The 6,629-nt window shown below is 38.1% G+C and overlaps 1 long non-coding RNA gene across 2 annotated transcripts; it reads left to right on the top strand.

Annotated features, from left to right (window-relative positions):
- On the top strand, positions 1-5,253 carry LOC149434401 (uncharacterized). 2 transcript variants are annotated; one of them, XR_016308664.1, is made up of 4 exons: positions 1-635; positions 3,035-3,155; positions 3,242-3,303; positions 3,708-5,253. It is a non-coding gene; the product is annotated as an uncharacterized LOC149434401 (long non-coding RNA). The 2 variants fall into 2 exon arrangements; XR_016308665.1 differs by lacking the exon at positions 3,242-3,303 and having other exon boundaries at positions 6-635.
- Positions 5,254-6,629: the final 1,376 nt, after the last annotated feature.

Here is a 6,629-nt window from a genome sequence, read left to right as displayed (position 1 = left end):
CACGCTCCCGTGGTTTTCACACCCCTCCCAGATAGAGTCAGATTGCCCGTCAGTACATTTAACCCCTTGATTGCCAGGAACACACAAGCACAATAAACCTCCATTGCTGTATTACTCAATCCTTTATTCCCTACCCCCTCCCTTCCTGAGAGGCACAGGGACAGATGTGGGTGTGTTAAAAGTTGCTGGCAGGCTGGAGCAGCAGGGGGCCCAGCGCTACAAAGCCCCCCCCATAGAGACAGCAGACTCTGTCCCAAGGCCTGTGTAAACTCACACCTCCTAACCAAGATAAGGTAGTTTGTTCCCTGGACTTGAAAGAAGTTAGAACCTCATAAACCCTACCTGCCAGGTGACAGAAGTTAAATGAAAGTTCCTCAGGTCAACTGTCACCTATGTTTCATATCATGGATTATGAAGCTGTCAGTTTTAATGCAGAGTCCATCCTATGATCCCGCCCAAAACAGGGTATTAGCCAGTTACTCAGAGCCACCCCCCTGCTGGGGGACTTTAAAAGACAGGCTGGCAAGCCTAAAAAGAAAAGCTAAACACATCTACCAATTATAACATCGTAACAGCAGGAGATCAAAGACCCTTCGCTCTGCAACTTGGATCTGCTTACCTTAAGGCTGAACATGGCAAGTAATTTAACCTTTTAACTTCTCCCTGTTATCTCTTTGCTGTGCTGTTTTCTATGTATATATAAATCTCCTAGATTGTAAGCTCGAAAGAGCAGGGCCCTCGCACCCCTCATGTTTTGCATTGTATTGGTATTGTTCTGTCACATGTTATGTCCCCCTTTGTAATGTACAGCGCTGAGCCAACTATTGGCGCTTTATAAATACTGTATAATAATATATAACTTAGTTACATTTTCTTTGTAAATATTTTATCGCTCCTGTTTAACACTTTCAGAAAGAAAGATTACTAAAAGAGTCAAACTGTTTCTAAGCGCTTACTTGCAATTTACGAACCCCTGCCTTCTGAAGAGACGCTACTGTGTTTGTTTAATCCTCTGCCCAATCTGCCTGCGGTGACCGTATTGGACAGGCGACTTTTCAAGCATTACAGTATATATTTGATAAAGAGAGTTTCCCCTTTCTCTGTACAAAAAGGGGTGGTGGCAGTGTGAAGGGTTAGTTGCGTAATTAACCCGAGCCAGTAACAAGCGCATTCAGGCTACCGGTGCGTCGATTGCATTCCATTAGCTGGACAATCGTTGTGCAGGGCGCAGCTGAGTGGCATTGTTACGCACGTCACATAGCGGTTTTAGATCGTCCGGTCCTTTGGTCACGAGCTTGGTAAGAAGGTCTGGGGTCTGATGCCACGGTCGAGACGTACTGTTGGTCGCGGTCGTGCGATTGTCGCATGTTGAGGGAGGCGATCGTGCGATCCCCACCATCTCCTAAAAGTGGGCTGTTATTCTCTTGTAGTCCCACAATGATAAATGACAACAGATGTATTCGTCTTCTTCCCTCCCCTCAGAGTCGGAGTGAAACTTTAGCTTACAGGGGAGGGACAGCTATACTAATTACTACCACATGTTACTTGAATGTAGAGATAAAACCCCAATATATATATATATATATATATATATATATATATATATATATATATATATATATATATATATATATATATATATATTTTCTTTTTTTTTTTCACACTATACAAAATCTGTGTCTTTTCCCAATCTAGAACAAATAGAAAAATAACTCAATTATTCTATTAAGATCCAACTCATTCATACATAGTTTAGTACTGTTAATAAGCAGATATTAGGTTAAGGAAAGCTTCTAACAATTCCCATTGTACAATGTATTTCAAACATTCCCCGGGACCTGATAATTATGAGAAATAAACTACATTTTCAGGTGTCAGAATTACCCTAAAAACTTTGGATTGGGATCAGGAAGGAAATAGCATGGCACCAGTCTCCTGCCCGATGAGGTATTCAAACTTTACAGAGAACTGTACCCCACGTATCAATCACTGGAAATACTTTGGCAGAGTGGTATGAGCTGGGGGATATTTTAATTGACTGGGTACACATGACACCTGATCGCAAGGAATTTTAAAGAAAGTACAATCAGTGGTGAATAATTGTATTTGGCCTATCAAGAAAGCCGATATTCATATTCTTTATCAGTTGATTTCAGGACATTGAACAAATGCATCACAAATAACAAATCTATTGTTCCTGATTTTAACATAATGTCACATCTGGATGCCAAGGACAAACTATTCTCTGTACTTGAAATTGCCAATAACCATTTTTCTGCACCATTAGCTAAGAGTTGTCAATATAAACTTGCCTTTAGCTTCAGCAAAGAAACGTAAACATTCACGAGGTTAGTTCCAGGCTTGGATGTGAGTGATGGCATTGTTCATGAGTATTTGGGAAAAATATCTAAATTCTCTAGGCCAGAATGTATTGTCCAGCATGTAGGCACGCTTCTCTTGTCTACACAAAATATAACTGAACATATCACTCTTGTCTGAGATATTCACTTTGTTACAAACAGCAGGATTGAAATTGAATACAGAGAAAGTTCAGTTGATGAAGACAGGTGGAATTCCTTCATATGCAAATTAGCCATGTACAGAGACCGATATTGCAAGAAAAAGTTAAAACTAGTTCTGCTTATCCAATTCCAACAAATCGCAAGGCTTTGCATCAGTTTTTGAGTGAAGTAAATCATTGTAAATATTTCATACCCAATTTTGCAGCAAAGTCTAGATCATTATTTGATCGTCTGAGACAAAAAGATGGTGTATTTGATCAATGGGATCAAACTGAGAAAGAAGCCTTTGAACTGTTGAAAAGGGATCTGTAGAATGCTACTACATTAAGTACTGTTGAGTTTTGTAGTAAAATTCCTTTTGTATTAGAAAGCAATGTTCCAATAATGCAATCTCAGCAACCTTGTCTCAATTAAAAGAAGGTAATCAGAAAATAGGTTCCTTCTCAAGAGCTTTGACAAATATGGAGAAAAACTGATGCACCTATGAAAAAATTATTGTGTTTTCTTTGCAGTCAAGGTAACTGAAAACATCGTGAGATCTAGTAAGATCATATTACAGACACCCGATTCATCACTAAAACGTCTCCTAGAGGAAAATGGTTCAACAGAAAGTCGTGAAAATTATCCTAAACGGTACAAAACATTTTCATCCAAATGCATGCACATAGATGTAACAGAAGGACATTTTCAGGAAAACATACCAACACATGTTTGTACAGTTGTAGGCGAGAAGTTTTTACCTCTTGTGTTCAGCATAAGAACTGAGAAAAGTTTTCAACCGGTATGTATTACTGCAGAACAGTCTAACACTACAAGAAGTCAACACAGAAAACAGTTACGCATATTTCCAATTTTAGAGAGATAAGAACAAAGGCATAATCCCTTGGCATCTCTGGGTTGATACAAAACCTTTGTTTTTGAAAACAAGGTTTCTGAATCATGACCAATAAAGGAGATGTAGCGTCCGGTTATATCCAAATTCACAGAACACTTGTAGAAGAATTTAGGCCATTTTAGAAAAAATAGAACAATGCAAGTCAAGAAATGTTAATCAAAATATGTCTTCCGTGTCATGACCAGAAATGTTTGCGATTGCGATATGTAATTATTAATAGATACATGTAAGAGGATTAATCCATGTAAAATTATCAACGCCAAAATAATGATACTGCATTTCTGTCACAGGAAATGACCTAAGAGTAACTGCTAGAAGAAAACTGAAATATTTCTAAACCTTCCAGATGATCGTACATTTTCCGAGAAGGAAATCTATTCTGGAAGAAGCTTTGCAACAAGAATTTCACTCATCAGTTTTTGTTGTCTTTTTATGTTCAATAAAGTTATTCTAACTTTACAGAGTGCTAAAAGAAAGAATTCTCATTGCATCTCAGAGGAAGAACTTAACACAATTGACTTTTGACTACTGATGAAATAATTCATTCGTCAGATATATTTTTTTTTGTGTGTACATTTTATTTTGACATGTTTACCATATGAAGATGAGATCCGTTTTCACACGAACATTTGCAATCACACACTATGTACTTTCAGAAGTGAAGGGGTTAAACCTGTTACAACAGAGTCACTAATTAGTCAGAACATCTGTTAATTAAGCTAGAGATAAGTTTTCCTAAGGTACATATAGGAAAACTGAGACAGGCTTTACATTGTTATATGTATGTTTTTTTTATTTTTTTATTTATTTAAATCATTTGATATACATGAATGAATTGAAGTGAGGGAACATATGTTATGTTCAAATGTTAAGGAAATTTGAAAAGTTGTATGGATTATAGAACTGTGTGCTACACATTGTGGAGGGAAAATATGAAACATCTATTTTTTAAGTGACACACTTTAAAGTATTGTACTATAATGTTACAGTTATACATTTATTAAGGGGATAAATTATTTGGTGAAAGGAAAGGAAAAATAAAATATGTTTATGTGATACAAAACAAAAGATGTATCAAATAATCATTTTCCCATTATAGAATCAAGTTGAAAATATGTTCAGATCAATTATCTTAAGACCTAAAACCATATGGATGGATGGATACAAAAGTGAAGAGAATCTGTATAAATGGATGAAGGAAAATGATTAAGATTTGATAAAATCGATCATTTTGAGAGGGAAATGTTAGAAGCTTTCCTTAACCTAATATCTACTTATTAACAGTACTAACACATGTATGAATGAGTTGGATCTTAATAGAATAATTGAGTTGTTATATTCCTATTTGTTCTAGATTGGGAAAAGATAAATAGACTTTTTTATAGTTATGTGAATATACACACACACACACACACACACACACACACACACACACACATGTATATATACCTTGGGTTTTATCTCTACATTCAAGCAACATGTGGTAGTAATTAGTTTAGCTATCCCTCCCCTGTAAGCGAAGGTCTCACTCAGACGCTGAGGCGAGGGAAGAAGACTAATACATCTGTTGTCATTTATCATTGTGGGACTACAAGAGAATACCAGCCCACTTTTAGGAGATGGTGGGGGCTGAATGCTCTTTAAGGAGCAGAACAAAGACTTTTTAGGGACACATTTTTAGAAGCCTAGATTCTTGACACACAGCTTCGCACCACACAATTACATACAAGTTTTATTTTAACTATATTTTTTGGACATTATCTAAAAACATTCTGTATTCCAATATTTTATGTCTAATTTTATGCAGCATTATTATTAAATCAATTTTTGAGTTTATGCAAGAGTTGGAAGGACTTTCTATTTTGAACTTTTCTCACCAAATACAAGTTAATAAAATATCGAGACAATACCGTATTTTACAGGAATGATGTTGAACAAAGCTTGCACCTCCTTGCACTCAGTATTTGTGATGTTTTCCTTAAACATCCTTATTATACGTCAGGTTTGTTTCGTCAGTTAGGAAAGGGACAGTCAATAGCTGAGGCCGTGAGTTGGCACGAGATACAGTTTCCCAGCCCATTGGTCTTGGTTGTCCATCTGACCCATTCTACCTACTCATTGTTATCCCCAAACCCTGTTTCTATACTTAACTGTTCTTTGTAAGTAAAGTTAGTTTTGAACAGGTCTGGGTGGAGCTTTATTAGTGGCATGCTGGTGACTGGGGGTGCAACTTGTCCTTCCCCAAGCGCACTTGAATCTGTATTGTTCCCACTGCATCTTTTCCCAGGAGTATATGTATAGCTAACTTATAGGTTTCAGAATCCTCCCTTGTTGCAGATCTCAAGACTAGTAACAGTTGATTATAGTCATCCCCCTGTGGTGGTAGCTTATGCAAGCTTAAACGTTGCACTAGACCTTTTTGTGGGGGAACCTGAGCTGAAGAGGTTAGGTAACCATCTAAATCTGTAGTCCACCGTACTTCAGACCACAAAGAACAGGTGGCAGCTCCACGCATACTTTTCGTAATTGCGATATCTAAATATCCAATTGTGTGGGCATTCTACCACCTGACATGCGTCAAATTTGACTGCTTTGATGGGTCCTTCGTTTATAGTAATGATCAGGTCACCGTTTGGGCCTTTTGTCAATTCCCTTTGGTGTATTCTTTTATTCTGTTTTTGGATCTTGAGGTTTAGATTCCAGAGTATTAGTACTAATGTTACAATGCTTCCCACTGTCATCATCCCTATTAGGAATCGACCTGTCCATGTTTTGGTAAAGTATCCTGGTTCTAGCAGTTGTGTTTCCCTAAGCTGTTTTACCGCCCCTATGAGCCTATATTGTGCCATGTTTCTTCACCGGGTTTGAGACGGGTGGTCCCTATTGGAGTCACCCCCCTTTGTAGCCGGACTTGCACTCAAGGCTCTGTGGGCGTTCCCTGGTCTGACCCTAAGTTCCTTGCCCTCTTGCAATGTGAAAGGTGTATCCGAGGTACTCTGCTATTTAGACTGCTGTGGACAACAGTACCTGATAGGGCCCTTCCCACCTTGGATCTGACCACTGCTTTCTCTTATTTTGATCCAAACCCAATCCCCTGGTTGGAGAAGCGTGTCCTGCTCTGTTGGTGACAACCCTTTTGCTGTGCGGGTTATTCTCATGCTCAATAAAGCTATTGGCAGACACTGAACCCCGTTTTTTCCAGTCTCCTCCAT

Source organism: Staurois parvus, unplaced genomic scaffold, assembly GCF_062004578.1.
Source record: "Staurois parvus isolate SC_StPar_1 unplaced genomic scaffold, SC_StPar_1.0 ptg001754l, whole genome shotgun sequence".
Taxonomy (NCBI): domain Eukaryota; kingdom Metazoa; phylum Chordata; class Amphibia; order Anura; family Ranidae; genus Staurois; species Staurois parvus.
Note: the sequence above shows the minus strand (reverse complement) of the source record. Positions and strands in the feature narration are given on the sequence as shown.